Source organism: Salmo salar, chromosome ssa04 (assembly GCF_905237065.1).
Source record: "Salmo salar chromosome ssa04, Ssal_v3.1, whole genome shotgun sequence".
NCBI lineage: Eukaryota > Metazoa > Chordata > Actinopteri > Salmoniformes > Salmonidae > Salmo > Salmo salar.
In genome coordinates this window covers 46,924,863-46,941,638 of record NC_059445.1, presented here as the reverse complement: position 1 = coordinate 46,941,638, position 16,776 = coordinate 46,924,863, and the positions used below count along the sequence as shown (strand labels likewise).

At 41.4% G+C, this 16,776-nt stretch overlaps 1 pseudogene; it reads right to left on the bottom strand.

Moving 5' to 3' along the window:
* Window positions 1-12,893, bottom strand: part of LOC106603278 (peroxisomal sarcosine oxidase-like) — a 46,674-nt pseudogene extending 33,781 nt beyond the window's left edge.
* Window positions 12,894-16,776: the final 3,883 nt, after the last annotated feature.

The window sequence follows — 16,776 nt, the reverse complement described above, 5'->3', positions numbered from 1 at the left end:
CGACCCAGATACTAAGGAGAAGTCCCTATCTGTTTTAAAGGGCCTGCAGTAAGCAGCCTGTATGCAGCCAAAATGCGGTCAGAGACCTTCTAGAGCAGCACCGCCCCCTCAAGATTCTGATCCTGCCTGGCAGGGTTGGTTCTGCGAAGCCGGAGCCCCCTGATGGGAGAGCATAATTTACAAGGAAATTCTCAAAGCTGCTAATGAGAACCTTGACGACCTTTTACCTAGCCGGTGGGGATTCCGGTGGAGTGCCCCCACCCAGGCAGTGGCAGTGCTGCCAACACTAGCTGCAGTAACCCATGGGGAGGGGGTCACACTCTGACATTCAGAGAGGGGGTATATTATTGTGCCCCTGGTGGCACAAAATCTGACTGCACGGACTTGCTTGGGAATATAGTCACAACGGGGGACCATGTGTGGGTGTATCAGGGGAAGGGGGTATATCTGACCTCTATCACCTAGGAAGTGGCAGTGGTTAATGAAATCTCCCCATTTCTGCCCATTTTTTGCTCAGTTTTGCAGGCCTTCTCAGACAGATGCAACTGTTTAAACATTCGTAAATCAAGACCTTTCTTGAGTTGGACTCTGGGATGGTGCAACTGTTGAGAATCTGAGTCTATGGTTGTGTGGGGGAAAGGGGTTGTGTGTGTGTGTGTGTGTGTGTGTGTGTGTGTGTGTGTGTGTGTGTGTGTGTGTGTGTGTGTGTGTGTGTGTGTGTGTGTGTGTGTGTGTATCCCACAACTGTTGCGCGGGAGTAAAAGATGTTAGGGACAATATAGGATGAATCACAATAATTGTTTGCTAAAATAATATTTAATCCTAATAATCCTTTGCTTAAACTGCCTACATTACTACAAATATTAATGGCTAATTATGGAAAATAAGATAAACAGGATTTTTAAAATATATATATATTAATGGCTATATATAATACAAATAGAGGTGAGGGCGATTAAATGCATTTGGCGGTTGATCTGCTTCTGTTCTGTGGGCGGCACTGTGTGCTCTTTTCGAAGGATGGGTCCCGGTCTCTCCGGGGCCATGGGTTCCGGGGGGTCAGGGGTGGTTGGGGTTTTAGCAGGTGGAATAGTGTGGACCAATTGGAGGTTTACTTAGTAGCAATGCAAATATCATGGTACAGCTATATAGATACTAAATCATCATGTCACTTTTTAATGGTACGTTTACAAACATATATTATGATAAATAGAATTGAAACTTGTGTCTCATTATGATCATTGATGAAATAAGTATAGCCAGTTATTGTAATGGCTTAGCAGATAATAAGAAAAGACGATCAGTATTTAAGAGAAGGAATATAATATCTATTGTTTACCGGAAACTCTTTCAACAATTTTAGATGTTTTGTGGAAAATTACTGGGGAGCTAAATATATTTCTCCCATGGGCAAAGAAACTCAAAAGGGGTGATGATATTAATTAACAGTAATTTTGATCCAAACTCGCAAATTGTCCAAACAGATCCTCAAAGTGGATGGATGATTTTAAATATGTTATTGGACCATAAACAGATATGGCTTATTAACCTATACGGCCCAAATAATGATGAGCCAAGCTTCTTTGAAAATAGATATAAGAATTGATCAACTCTACAAGCAACACTAGACTCTATTATTATGGTGGGAGATTTTAATACGGTTTTAAATACCTCTATGCACCGAAACTATCACCCTCAGGCACTTAAGGAAATCATGAATGTCATGGATATATTGGAATTAGTGGATATATGGAGACTTAAATACCCTGACCTAGTGAGATATACATGGCGCAGGCTTAATCAAGCTAGTCGTCTTGATTACTTTCTTATGCCATTCTCTCTGGCACCAAACGTTTAAAAAGTGTTGATAGGGGACAGAATGCGGTCGGATCATCACATAATTGGCATATATATATTACTCTTACATCATTGGAAATGTAATCAAAGCCTACTGGATATAAACGTGTTTTTAACGAGGACAGAATAATTTATAACTTGCTTTTTCCAACATAACATAGGTACAGCAGATCCCCTTATTGTATGGGACACTTTTAAATGTGCCTTTAGAGGCCATGCAATTCAGTACTCATCTATAAAACAAAAGCAATATAGGTCAAAAGAGTACATATTAACCAAGAAAATTGAAGCACTAACAGTACAGACAGATACTGTAGCAATAAAAACAGTACCATAAAGGCTCAGAGTAAGTTAGAGGAAAAACAAAAAGAAATGAAGGAACTTAATTCAAGAAAGATCCAGTGTAATATATTATAAAAATAAAGTGAACTGGATGGATTATTAGGAAAAATGCACCAAATTATTTGAAACTTGTTACTAATGATGGAGTCACTCATGATTCACCGAACGATATTTTGAAAGAGGAAGTAAAGCACTTTAAGAATATGTTTTCATTTCAGTCTCCTCCATCGCCATTAACGGAAGCTAATTGTATGGATTTTTTTTTGCTATTAATAATGTAAAATTAACATCTGCACAGAAAAACTCATGTGAAGGCCAAATTACAGACGAGGAACTTCTTGATGCAATTAAAGCCTTCAAGTCCGGGAAAACTCCAGGGCTGAATGGCATACCAGTGGAAGTATACCAAACTTTTTTTGATATACTCAGATGACCATTATTAGCATGTTTTAACCACTTCTATATAAACGGTAGATTATCAGACACGCAATAAGAAGGTCTGATTTCATTATTACTGAAACAGGATCAAAGTGGTAAATATAAAGATCCCGTCCATTTAAAAAATTGGAGGCCTCTCGCATAGAATTAAAAAGGTTTTGTCAGATATTATTAATCCTAATCAGACAGATTTCTTTACATGGACGATACATTTCAGATAATAAAAGACAAGTACTGGAAACAATAAAATACTATGAAATATCGGGAATCCAGGCCTGGTTTTCATAGCTGACTTTGAAAAGGCTTTTGATAAAGTATGAGTGGAGTTTATATATAAATGCCAGGAATATTTCAATTTTGGAGAATCTCTTATAAAATGGGTTAAAGTTATGTATACTAGCCATAGGTGTAAAATAGTAAATATTGGCTACATCTCAGAAAGTTTTAAACTATCAAGAGGAGTTAAACAAGGTCGTCCACTATCGGCAAATCTATTTATTATTGCCATCGAAATGCTAGCCGTTAAAATTAGATCCAACAATAATATTAAGGGATTAGAAATCCATGGCTGAAAAACAAAGGTGTCATTGTATGCAGATGATTCTTGTTTTCTTTAAAACCTCAATTGGAATCCCTCCACAGTCTCATAGAGGATCTAGATACTTTTTCTAACCTCTCTGGATTAAAACCAAATTATGATAAGTGTAGTATATTATGTATTGGATCACACAAAATGCTACTTTTACATTACTGTGTAGTTTACCAATAAAATGGTCTGACGGGGATGTGGACATACTCGGTATACATATCCCGAAATAAAGAAAGGATCTCACTCCAATAAATTTTAATAGAAAGATAGCAAAAATAGATAAGATCTTGCTACCATGGAAAGGAAAATACCTGTCTATTTTTGGAAAAATCACCCTGATTAACTCTTTAGTCATATCACAGTTTACCTATTTGCATATGGTTTTGCCTACACCTAGTGACCTGCTTTTTAAATTATATGAACAAAAAAATATATATATTTTTTGGAATGGCAAGCCAGACAAAATTAAAAGGACATTTATCTATTGAATATGAATTTGGAGGACAGAAATGATTAAATATTAAAGCATTAGACCTCTCACTAAAGGCATCAGTCATACAAAAGTTATACTTACGTAAATCCGAAATGGTTCTCTAGTAAATTTGTCAGAATGTCTCACCCCATGTTCAAGAATGTCCCTTTTCCCTTTATTCAGATTAGAACTGAATAATTATCTCCAAAATATCATAATTTTTTAAACAAACCTTAGAAAGTTGATTGCAATTTCAGTTTAATCCATCTGAAAAGACAGAACAAATAATACAACAACTATTGTGGTTAAACTAAAATATACTAATTGATAAAAAAGTATAATCTTTGTAAATGATATCATAAATAGGACTGGTGGAGTTACAGTATGTTACACATGCAGCTATCACAGACATGGAAATGTCTGCTCTACCCAAAATTACAACTAATTGCAGCATTACCACAAAAATGGATGAGCCAAGTGGAAGGAGGAAAAAGTAAGGAACTTGTCTGTCGGCCCTGCATTAAAGACCAAAAATGGTTAAAGAAAATTGTGATAAATAAAAATATATACCAGTTTCATTTAAGGACCAAAAAAATTACAGCTGTGCCATATAAATTGCAAAATAGTTGTGAAGAGATTTTTGATGTACCGATTCTATGGCACATGGTTCATGAATTGACATACAAAACGACACCGGATTAAACTTTGAATTTTTCTATTTAAATTATTATACAAAATTCTTGCAACTTGAATGTTTTATATATATATATATAGAATTGCAACATTTACCTACGCTGCAGATAGTAATACTGGGTGATTTGTTTACTCCAAATGGGAGAGGGGTGGTAGGGTTTGCGAAGAATAATAAAGATATATTCTAAAAAAGTGTGTATGTATGTATGTATGTATATATGTATGTGTAAATATGTATATATAGTATATGTGTATATATATATGAATGTTTAGTGAATATAACCTACAAATGCCTCATGATCATATACACTGCTCAAAAAAATAAAGAGAACACTAAAATAACACATCCTAGATCTGAATGAATGAAATAATCTTATTAAATACTTTTTTCTTTACATAGTTGAATGTGCTGACAACAAAATCACACAAAAATAATAAATGGAAATCCAATTTATCAACCCATGGAGGTCTGGATTTGGAGTCACACTCAAAATTAAAGTGGAGAACCATACTACAGGCTGATCCAACTTTGATGTAATGTCCTTAAAACAAGTCAAAATGAGGCTCAGTAGTGTGTGTGGCCTCCACGTGCCTGTATGACCTCCCTTAAATCGCCTGGGCATGCTCCTGATGAGGTGGCGGATGGTCTCCTGAGGGATCTCCTCCCAGACCTGGACTAAAGCATCCGCCAATCCTGGACAGTCTGTGGTGCAACGTGGCGTTGGTGGATGGAGCGACACATGATGTCCCAGGTGTGCTCAATTGGATTCAGGTCTGGGGAACGGGTGGGCCAGTCCATAGCATCAATGCTTTCCTCTTGCAGGAACTGCTGACACACTCCAGCCGCATGAGGTCTAGCATTGTCTTGCATTAGGAGGAACCCAGGGCCAACCGCACCAGCATATGGTCTCACAAGGGGTCTGAGGATCTCATCTCGGTACCTAATGGCAGTCAGGCTACCTCTGGCGAGCACATGGAGGGCTGTGCGGCCCCCCAAAGAAATGCCACCCCACACCATGACTGACCCACCGCCAAACTGGTCATGCTGGAGGATGTTGCAGGGAGCAGAACGTTCTCCACGGCGTCTCCAGACTCGTCACGTCTTTCACGTGCTCAGTGTGAACCTGCTTTCATCTGTGAAGAGCACAGGGCGCCAGTGGCGAATTTGCCAATCTTGGTGTTCTCTGGCAAATGCCAAACGTCCTGCACGGTGTTGGGCTGTAAGCACAACACCCACCTGTGGACGTCGGGCACTCATACCACCCTCATGGAGTCTGTTTCTGACCGTTTGAGCAGACACATGCACATTTGTGGCCTGCTGGAGGTCATTTTGCAGGGCTCTGGCAGTGCTCCTCCTGCTCCTCCTTGCACAAAGGCGGAGGTAGCGGTCCTGCTGCTGGGTTGTTGCCCTCCTACGGCCTCCTCCACGTCTCCTGATGTACTGGCCTGTCTCCTGGTAGCGCCTCCATGCTCTGGACACTACGCTGACAGACACAACAAACCTTCTTGCCACAGCTCGCATTGATGTGCCATCCTGGATGAGCTGCACTACCTGAGCCACTTGTGTGGGTTGTAGACTCCGTCTCATGCTACCACTAGAGTGAAAGCACCGCCAGCATTCAAAAGTGACCAAAACGTCAGCCAGGAAGCATAGGAACTGAGAAGTGGTCTGTGGTTACCACCTGCAGAACCACTCCTTTATTGGGGGTGTCTTGCTAATTGCCTATAATTTCCACCTGTTGTCTATTCCATTTGCACAACAGCATGTGAAATTTATTGTCAATCAGTGTTGCTTCCTAAGTGGACAGTTTGATTTCACAGAAGTGTGATTGACTTGGAGTTACATTGTGTTGTTTAAGTGTTCCCTTTATTTTTTTGAGCAGTATATATACAGTGGGGAAAGAAAGTATTTTGTCAGCCACCAATTGTGCAAGTTCTCCCACTTAAAAAGATGAGAGGCCTGTAATTTTCATCATAGGTACACTTCAACTATGACAGACAAAATGAGAAAAAAAATCCAGAAAATCACATTGTAGGATTTTTAATTTATTTATTTGCAAATTATGGTGGAAAATAAGTATTTGGTCAATAACAAAAGTTTATCTCAATACTTTGTTATATACCCTTTGTTGGCAATGGCACAGGTCAAACGTTTTCTGTAAGTCTTCACAAGGTTTTCACACACTGTTGCTGGTATTTTGGCCCATTCCTCAATGCAGATCTCCTCTAGAGCAGTGATGTTTTGGGGCTGTCGCTGGGCAACACGGACTTTCAACTCCCTCCAAAGATTTTCTATGGGGTTGAGATCTGGAGACTGGCTAGGCCACTCCAGGACCTTGAAATGCTTCTTACGAAGCCACTCCTTCGTTGCCCGGGCGGTGTGTTTGGGATCATTGTCATGCTGAAAGACCCAGCCACGTTTCGTCTTCAATGCCCTTGCTGATGGTAGGCTTTGTTACTTTGGTCCCAGCTCTCTGCAGGTCATTCACTAGGTCCCCCCTTGTGGTTCTGGGATTTTTGCTCACCGTTCTTGTGATCATTTTGACCCCACAGGGTGAGATCTTGCGTGGAGCCCCAGATCGAGGGAGATTATCAGTGGTCTTGTATGTCTTCCATTTCCTAATAATTGCTCCCACAGTTGATTTCTTCAAACCAAGCTGCTTACCTATTGCAGATTCAGTCTTCCCAGCCTGGTGCAAGTCTACAATTTTGTTTCTGGTGTCCTTTGACAGCTCTTTGGTCTTGGCCATAGTGGAGTTTGGAGTGTGACTGTTTGAGGTTGTGGACAGGTGTCTTTTATACTGATAGCAAGTTCAAACAGGTGCCATTAATACAGGTAATGAGTGGAGGACAGAGGAGCCTCTTAAAGAATAAGTTACAGGTCTGTGAGAGCCAGAAATCTTGCTTGTTTGTAGGTGACCAAATACTTATTTTCCACCATAATTTGCAAATAAATTCATGAAAAATCCTACAATGTGATTTTCTGGATTTTTTTTATTCATTTTGTCTGTCATAGTTGACATGTACCTATGATGAAAATTACAGGCCTCTCTCATCTTTTTAAGTGGGAGAACTTGCACAATTGGTGGCTGACTAAATACTTTTTTGCCCCACTGTATATATATATATATATATATATATATATATGATCATGAGGCATTTGTAGGTTATATTCTTCAAGAATCAATGGGTACATACAGTATCATTAATCTACAAGTCCAAAAATGGATGTGGGTGAAGGTATGGGTGTGGTTGGTGTCCTGTCCTACTAACAGATGCTTTCTTGAATTATGCTGCATTCATAACTCGTGGGAAATTCGGAAAATACTACTTGTGAACAGGCGCAACAAGAGTTCTGTTTTTCCTGTGTCTTGTATCATATTGTACAACAGCTGATGAAACCGATCACTGTAAAAGTGTGAAAGAATTTGATCAGTGTTATTTCCTGATAGTTGAAGACAATGGGTGTGAAAATGTTTAACCTATTACATTTCAGACTCAAAGCCATAAAAACTAACCAAGATAGTTTTTGTAAAAATTGTAAGAGCCCTAATTGAACATTTTGAAAATGTGTCAGGTTGCTGTCATGCCAAATAGTGTCCACTGCCAGATAGTATCCACCCTCTGCGTCACAATGAGCTAAAAGAGGGTCACACAGGGTGTTTTTTGGTAGTCTGACATTTACACTCTAGTCATTTAGCAGACGCTCTTATCCAGAGCAACTTACGGTAATGAATGCATACATTTCATATATATATATATTTTTTTTGTACTGGCCCCCCATGGGAATCGAATCCACAACCCTGGCGTTGCACACACCATGCTCTACCAACTGAGCCACAGGGAAGACTACAAATCTTCATGGTATCAAAAGAATACACCTCACACACATGGCTATTGGCTCAAATTGAAGAAGACACTTGTACTATGTCAGATAATGAGTTTAAATGTATTTAAGTTTGAGTGTATACCCCAATATTACATTTTATATTCAAAACAGAAGATTAAACATAAAAAACGTCATTTATTTTAGGTGTTCGTAAAGAGGAGTATTCAAAAAATGGTCTGTTGGTTGATATTCCCCTTGGGGGACTCCCCATCATCTTGTCAAAATGTGCAAAACAATTAATTGAGAGTCTTAGTGTCACGTCCTGACCATAGAAAGCTAGAGTAGGTCACGGCGTGACAGTGGGTTTTTGTCTAGTTTAAATGTTCTATGTTGTGTGTTTCTAGTTTCTGTTTTTCGATGTTTTTTTGGGGGGATGATCTCCAATTAGAGGCAGCTAGTCATCGTTGTCTCTAATTGGGGATCATATTTAAGTTGTTGTTTTTCCCCCTAGGTTTTGTGGGAGATTATTTTGAGGTAGTGTATGTTTTACCTCTTCGTCACGGTTTGTTATTTTGTTTAGTAGTTTATTTGTATGTCTTGCATAGTTTCACAGTTATAATAAAATGTGGAACGATACACACGCTGCGCCTTGGTCTCCTTCATCATACGACAAATGTGACAGAATCTCCCACCACCAACGGACCAAGCAACGTGGTCAGGAGGACTGGACCTGGGAGGAAATCCTGGATGGGTCAGGACCCTGGACAAGGCCCAGGGAGTATCGCCGTCCAAAGGAGGAGATTGAAGCAGTGAGAGCAGAACGGCGATATTACGAGGCATTATACCATCAAGGCAAGCACGAGAGTCAGGGTTCAGACCTGAGCCAACTCCCCATGCTTACCGTGTGGAGCATGTGACCAGTCGGGCACCGTGTTATGCGGTGATGTGCACTGTATCTCCAGTGCGCATTCACAGCCCGGTGCGCTCGTTGCCAGCGCCCCGCATTTGCCGGGCTAGATTGAGCATTCAGCCAGGAAGGGTGGTGCCAGCTCAGCACTCCTGGTCTCCAGTACGCCTCCTCGGTCCAGGATATCCTGCGCCGGCTCCGCACACTGTGTCGCCAGTGCGCATTCACAGCCCAGTGCGTCCTGTGCCAGCGCCCCGCATTTGCCGGGCGAAAGTAAGCATACAGCCAGGACGGGTTGTGCCAGCTCTATGCTTGAGACCTCCGGTGCGCCTCCATGGCCCAGTATATCCTGTGCCTGCCCCACGTACCCGGCCTCCAGTGAGTCTATCCAGCCTGGTACACCCTGTGCCTGCTCCTCGCACTTGCCCTGAGGTGCGTGTTACCAGTCTGGCGCCACCTGTGCCAGCCCCACGCATCAGGCCTCCAGTGCGCCTTCCCAGTCCGGAGCTTCCGGCGACAGTTCCCAGGCCGGAGCTTCCGGCGACAGTTCCCAGTCCGGAACCTCCGGCGACGTTTTACAGTCCGGAACCTCCTGAGACGGCCTACAGTCCGGAACCTCCTGAGACGGCCTACAGTCCGGAGCCTCCTGAGACGGCCTACAGTCCTCCTGAGACGGCCCAGAGTCGGGAACCTCCTGAGACGGCCCAGAGTCGGTAACCTCCTGAGAAGGCCCACAGTCCGGAGCCTCCGGAGACGGCCCCCCAGTCCGGAGCCTCCGGCGACGGCCCCCAGTCCGGAGTCTCCGGCGGCGGTCCGCAGTCCCGAGCCTCCGGCGACGATCTGCAGTCCAGAGCCTCTGGTGATGATCCACGGTCCGGTGACACAAAAGTGGAGGGATCAACTGGCGGAGCGGGGGCTACACCCCCGCAGGATGAGAGGGTTCTTCGTCCCGCACCAGAACCGCCTCCGATGCAGGAGGATCCGCGGGATGAGAAGTTTCTTCATCCTGCACCAGAGCCGCCACCGACATTAGACACCCACCCTAACCCTCCCTGTTTTTTTTTGTTGTTTCAGGTTTTGCGTTCGGAGTCCGTACCTTTGGGGGGGGGGGGTTCTAGTTTCTGTTTTTCTATGTTGTTTTTTGGGGGGATGATCTCCAATTAGAGGCAGCTGGTCATCATATTTTGAGGTAGTGTATGTTTCACCTCTTCGTCACGGTTTGTTATTTTGTTTAGTAGTTTATTTGTATGTCTTGCATAGTTTCACAGTTATAATAAAATGTGGAACGATACACACGCTGCGCCTTGGTCTCCTTCATCATACGACAAACGTGACACTTAGCTTTCACAATAGCTGATCATGCCAACCGTTCAAAAGTTAGAGACACATTTGTAGGAAAAAGACAACTGCTAATTAGCGGATATTGGAGGTTACCCATGTTCTATGAACGAAGCAGTGCATTCCGAGGATTGAAAAACATTGGGCAGGGGATGACGTAATAGCTCCCTGGAATATTGGGGGGGCCATGTCCCACTCACTCTAAGCAAGGGAACACGACCTTCGTTTGCTGTTTGCTAAGATGGATTTCCGGCCTCTTTTCTCCCATATGCCACTGTTTTGGTGGAAAAATAGACATGGGAAAAAAATGTAATAATAGACACCTTCCATTGGTCCTTTATATTTTCTGTTGGATTAATAACTTTACGGTAGGGATTCTGTTGAGGTTACTTTTTTTGTATTCCCCCCCGCATTGGATTATAAGTATTTATTTGATTTGATTTAGACTTGGACTCAAACAGTCAAACTGTGGTTTTGGTTGGAAGGTTTTCAGTTACATTGTGAATTTTCTCATTGCACTTTTGGCTCCTACAGCACTATTCATTTGTTGTTGATGTTTGAATCTTTATTTTGTTGTTTATGCTGAGCCCCTATGATTTTCCTATTAATACCATTACTATTGCAGTGGCCAAGTTCCTCAATCTCAAAATTTGTGGATTATGGAGAGGGCCGTGTTGTACACTAGGGCCACCCAGGGCTGGCCTGGGCTGTAGGTATCTGAGTGGCTGCCTCTAATTGAGTGGTCTGGGTGAGGGATGGTCTCCGGGGCGATGTATGACTGCTGTTTTCTCTGGTGCAGGCGGCCTGCTGTGATACATGTGCAGCACCACAGCCAGGAGACTGCTCCGTTCATCAGCACTCCTCCCCCAACCCCCTAAGCCTGCTCCGCTGGGTGGGTGTAAATATGATCTGCACCCCAGTGCGGCCCGCCCGTACTTGAGTGATGGGCACAGTGTCCAGGGGCTGCCCACAGGCATAGCTCTCATCTATCCTCCTCACTGAAGGATCCATTTGGCCGGTGAAATACATTCCAGGAACCTGGTATCGCTCACCAAAATTTACACAGCTTCCCCTCCTCTATCTTTCATTGTCTCAATGGTTTTTAAAGGTATAGGCCAAGGACATCCCTGCAGTAAGCCCCACACCTCAGCCCTTATGTCATCCTGTATATGACTTATACTGCACTGAGGGGAATCATGCTGGGGTTCAAATGCAGTTTGGAAGTCATTGTTTTTCTTGCTGGTTTTGTAGCGTGTCATTTCACTCCCACACTAACATAGCTTCACCAGATCCCTGATAGGTCAGTGAGCTTGAAAGGTGTCCTATCAGCTTTGGTTTGTCTAAGCCAATGAGAACCGGCTCACAGTGGCATAATTGAATGCTTTCCTGTCATATCTATTAATCTAAATAAACATAGTGAGTGAAACTAGTCCAGGCTCAGTTCAGGGCACACTAGGCATAACAGTATAATGATTAAGATAAAGTAGCAGCGTACCTGAGCAGTGTGACATTAGCCTCAGCCTCCAGTTTAGCCCAGAGCAGGTAGCATTCCTCCATCATGTGGGTGTAAAAGTCATGTTCATAAGCCTTCCTGATGATCCTGGTCTTGCCATGGGAACTCCCCCGGGAGTGGGAAAGGAGGAACTGAAGAATGACACAGCATAATGTCCTTATGGCTCTATATTGCAGTGTATGATTCTTATTGTAGTCTGTGGTGCTCAATGGCCAGTGATGAGGAAAAGGTATCACTGATGAACTGATATTGTTTTGTAGCTTTGTGCTTATCCTGCAATGACAAGTATTTTATTCTTACTGTATGTTACTGTATGTTACTGTCAGTTGAGCTATGTTAGATGTGTACACACTACATTGAGTTTAAATATTAGGCCACAGACATGAATACAACTCAATAAACTATTTTGATTTAAATGAATTAAACTAGTGCAAAAAAAGGTATTCAGTGTGTTATTGTCTTGCAAATGATCATTCATTTTATTTAACACATGTGCACACCTTCTGCAGTGAAGGTTGACTGTTATTGCAGGTGAATGTGGCCTCCATTGAACATAACCTTCCTCTTTCATTTTTTGGCTATCCACAACTTGTGTTGTACGTGGGTTCATTCTCTGCGGATGTCTCCCTTTTAGCTCCATCAAACTTCTTGTCTTGTTTGGCTTGACTTCAAAGATGCACTCCGATTGAAGGCTCAATACACTAATTCACTTGCAGAAACAACTACAAAACTGTAGTCACTGGGTGGATATGGATAATGAATTAGTTACACACCTGCTCCAGTAGAAGAGTTCTCTTGTTGTTTTTAGCCAGGTGATAGGCGGTGAAGGAGCCTTGTATCCTTGCTCCTACAACGATACAGTCGTAATCCTGCTGGTTGGACATTGTCTCTGAGACCTGGTAGTGTAGTACAACACACAGCACTGCTCTGTAAAGTGCACACCTCTCTATTCACCTAATGTACCTCTCCAACTCCATGGACCTTTGGCCAAAGTTCTTTGATTATTTACAAATCAGCCTGTCAGACTGGCTACTGCTGAACCTTTGCACCACAGCACACTTTGGGTAATAGAGGGTCATTTACACAACTGAGCCTTTTTGACAAACAACCATATATCTCAATTGTTTATTATTTTGAACTGCTGATTTAGTTGCATTTTGTATAAACAATCAAAATTATTTGGACACAACCTCTACTGCAGGGTTCTCCAACTGGCGGCCTTTGGGCTGAATGTGGCCCTAGGGTGATTTTATTTGGCCCCCCAAGTTTTCTGAGCAATTCATTTTTAATTTAGGAAATCTGTTCCTAAGTATTCCCACTTATAATAGAGAGACACATGATTAAAAAAAATTTAAGCAAGATTTGAAATTATTATGATCAAATATTATATCTGTTTGGGCTTCTTGCCGTAAATTTACAGTCTACAAATTATTTTTAATTATGTTCCGGCACCCCGACCGTCCGCTCAAGATAAAAATCATCCCACAGCTCAATCTAGTTGATGATACCTGCTCTACTGTCTACTTCGATGTCTGTACACAACTCTTGACGTTACAGTCAGCAGATAATGACATTTGAAAACATGACTAATCTGAAAATGTAAAAGGCACATATGGTTCTTGGTCTGTAGGGCTCAACTGTTAGGGATGATATGATGGTGATACTGAATATAGAAGATCATAGAACATATGGATTTGACTGGATTCATCTGAAGAAGAAGAATCTGTCAGAACATAAAGAATAGTTTTAGAATATGTTATGACACCATGAACATTGATGTTGTCTTTGTGAATAACTAATTTGAGCTATTATGTAGTGATGGCTCCTTTTAGAGGCCGTCTCTGTCTGACACAACTGATTTATCAAGAGACAAAATGACGACGACTGTGATTCTCTTCAATCTTCAAAACAGTGAGATGTTATTTCCCACCCAGTGCTAGAATGTCACAATGATTTTAAGTCAAAAGGGCAGATTATTTTCCATATAAATAGGCCTACATACACAGCTCTATTTGCTTCACGCACTTGCAATCACCACTCTCACAGCATTAAAGACACAACAGACCAGGTCAGCATGTTAATGATCATCAACACGTTGAGATTTGCGCCCAACACATTTGCAGTCATCACACAAATGAAGAAATACATAGTGCATCGCGCACCAGAACAAAATAGATGCATTCCAAATGCCCCAGTCTAATTACAACACAAACAGGTGATACAGAAGTGTCGGCATGCAGATGCATTTTGTTTTATTCATGGGACATTACTAGACGCTTTGGTTGTAGTGTTGTTGTTGTTCCCCTGTGCAAACTGCAGGGTTTGCACACATTGGCTCAATCATCAATCACACACATACGTACTAGCACACACACTCCAAGCTTAAAGGCCCAGTGCTTTCAAAAACGTGATTGGCCTGTGTTTTATATATATTTCCACACTATGAGGTTGGAATAATACTGTGAAATTGTGAAAATGATGATAATGCCCTTTTACTGTAAGAGCTGTTTTGAAAAGACCTCCTGAAGTGTCAGCCTGTTTTGGTGGGATGGAGTTTTGGCCTACCTGGTGACATCACCAGGTAGTAAATTAGTTAATAGACCAATTAGAAAGAGAGTTCCAAACTGCCAATAACAGCTAGTTTTCAGAGTTCTCCTCCCCACTCAGACCACTCCTAGAGAGTCCTAGCAAATTTCTCCCTTGAGAAATTGCTCTTTGCTAAGAAGCTATATTTGTTTCTTTTTGACAATTTTAATCTGAAAAAAAATCACACCAAGGTATTCAATTGTTACCCAGAAATGATTTGATATTGAGACACAAACAGTTGCATTGGACCTTTAAAGAGCTGAGGCACCCTGCTGCTCCTCCAAAATCACCATCTGCTGGCTGAAATTTGACTCCTTGAGAGCATTTTATCCAGGCTGGTAGTACGCCTGCTCACCCTCCCACTCTGTGGGTATTACCTCACCTTCTGAAACAATGCAGTTTAAAGGGTAGCTCTATGAAATATACTGAGTCAGGGTTTTGTCCCAGATAACCGCTCAACACTGTATGCATTTCAGGGGCTATAAACATTGTCTTCAATCTATTTTCCTGTGTGCTGCATGTCAACCTCAATGCGTTCTACATGCTCAGCTAAACCTATTTCTACGATATATAATATATAAACCAATAACCATGTTTCCATTCCCAGATTATTTATTCAGTGGTATAGCTCCAGATTAGTTTTGTCCCTGCACATAACCTATGTCCCTGGGAAGTCCTATACTAGCCTGTAATCAAATAGAAATCATTATTCAGTCATTTGATTTGTTGTTGGGGCTCATACAGTTGATTCTGAGTAATAATTGACACAGCTCACTTTAGACTGAAGAAAAACAAATCACGGTTCTAAAATGTATATAGTAGTCACGTGGAATAAACATACATATATTATATATAACAGCTCCTATAGATACTGTAGTGGAAATCCAAACCAGGGCGTATGCATACGAGGGAAATGTAATTGTTAATCCATGTCCCCATGTGTTATTAAACATGATGATGAGAGCTCCAGCTCAACCAACCAAAAGTGACTTAATTACCTTATATTTACAAGTCACACTATTTATTTCTGGTCATGTCTAAATATAAGCCCTGCCTGTTGAATATTCATGTCCCCCCTTGCTTGCACACAGGTTAATATTTGTCTGTGTCTGATGAATAACTGAAGGCTGATGAATAATGGATGTGCCTGGGCCTGCCTGTTTTTTTTATTACCAGCATTGGGTCTGCCTGGCTGAATCTGGCTGTGCCTGATGTGTCAGGTGTCCATTCTGTCAGCTAGTGGAAGTGACTCCAGGGATCAGGTGTCTCTCTATGTCTGACACTGTTGCTGTACAGAGATCACGATTCGCTATCTACTCAGTTTTTTTGGTCTTTTACGCAGTCAGCATTGCATAGCATGAGGACATGGTTTGGTTACTGGAGTTGAGCTTATTGAGACAGGGACATACTGTACTGGAGGAATTCTTAAAATGCCTCTTCTAAATATTGTTTTAACCTCTACAGGATTGGTGTCCCCCCCACAGGACGGTTAAGCTAACATAGGCTAATGTGATTAGCATGAGGTTGTAAGTAACATGAACATTTCCCAGGACATAGACATATATATATATAGCTTCCCTGTGGCTAAGTTGGTAGATCATGGTGTTTGCAACGCCAGGGTTGTGGGTTCGATTCCCACAGGGAAAAAAAAACAAATGAAATGCATGAAATGAAATGTATGCATTCACTACCGTAAGTCGCTCTGGATAAGAGCGTCTGCTAAATGACAAAAAAATAAATAAAAAAATATTTAAAAAAAAATATATCTGATGTGGGCAGAAAGCTTAAATTCTTGTTAGTCTAAATGCACTGTCCAATTTACAGTAGCTATTACAGTGAAATAATACCATCCTATTGTTTGAGGAGAGTGCACAATTACAAACTTAAAATGCATTAATAAACCAATTAGGCACATTTGGGCAGTCTTGATACATTATTTTTATCAGATATGCAATGGTTCATTGGATCAGTCTAAAACGTTGCACATACACTGCTGCCATCTAGTGGTCAATATCTAAATTGCACCTGGGCTGGAATAATTCATTATGGAATTTCTCTTGCATTTCAAGGATGATGGTACAAAAAATATACAAAATAATGGTTGTTTTTTTCTTTGTATTATCTTTTACCAGATCTAATGTCTTATATTCTCTTATATTCATTTCACATTTACACAAACTTCAATGTGTTTCCTTTCAAATGGTATCAAGAA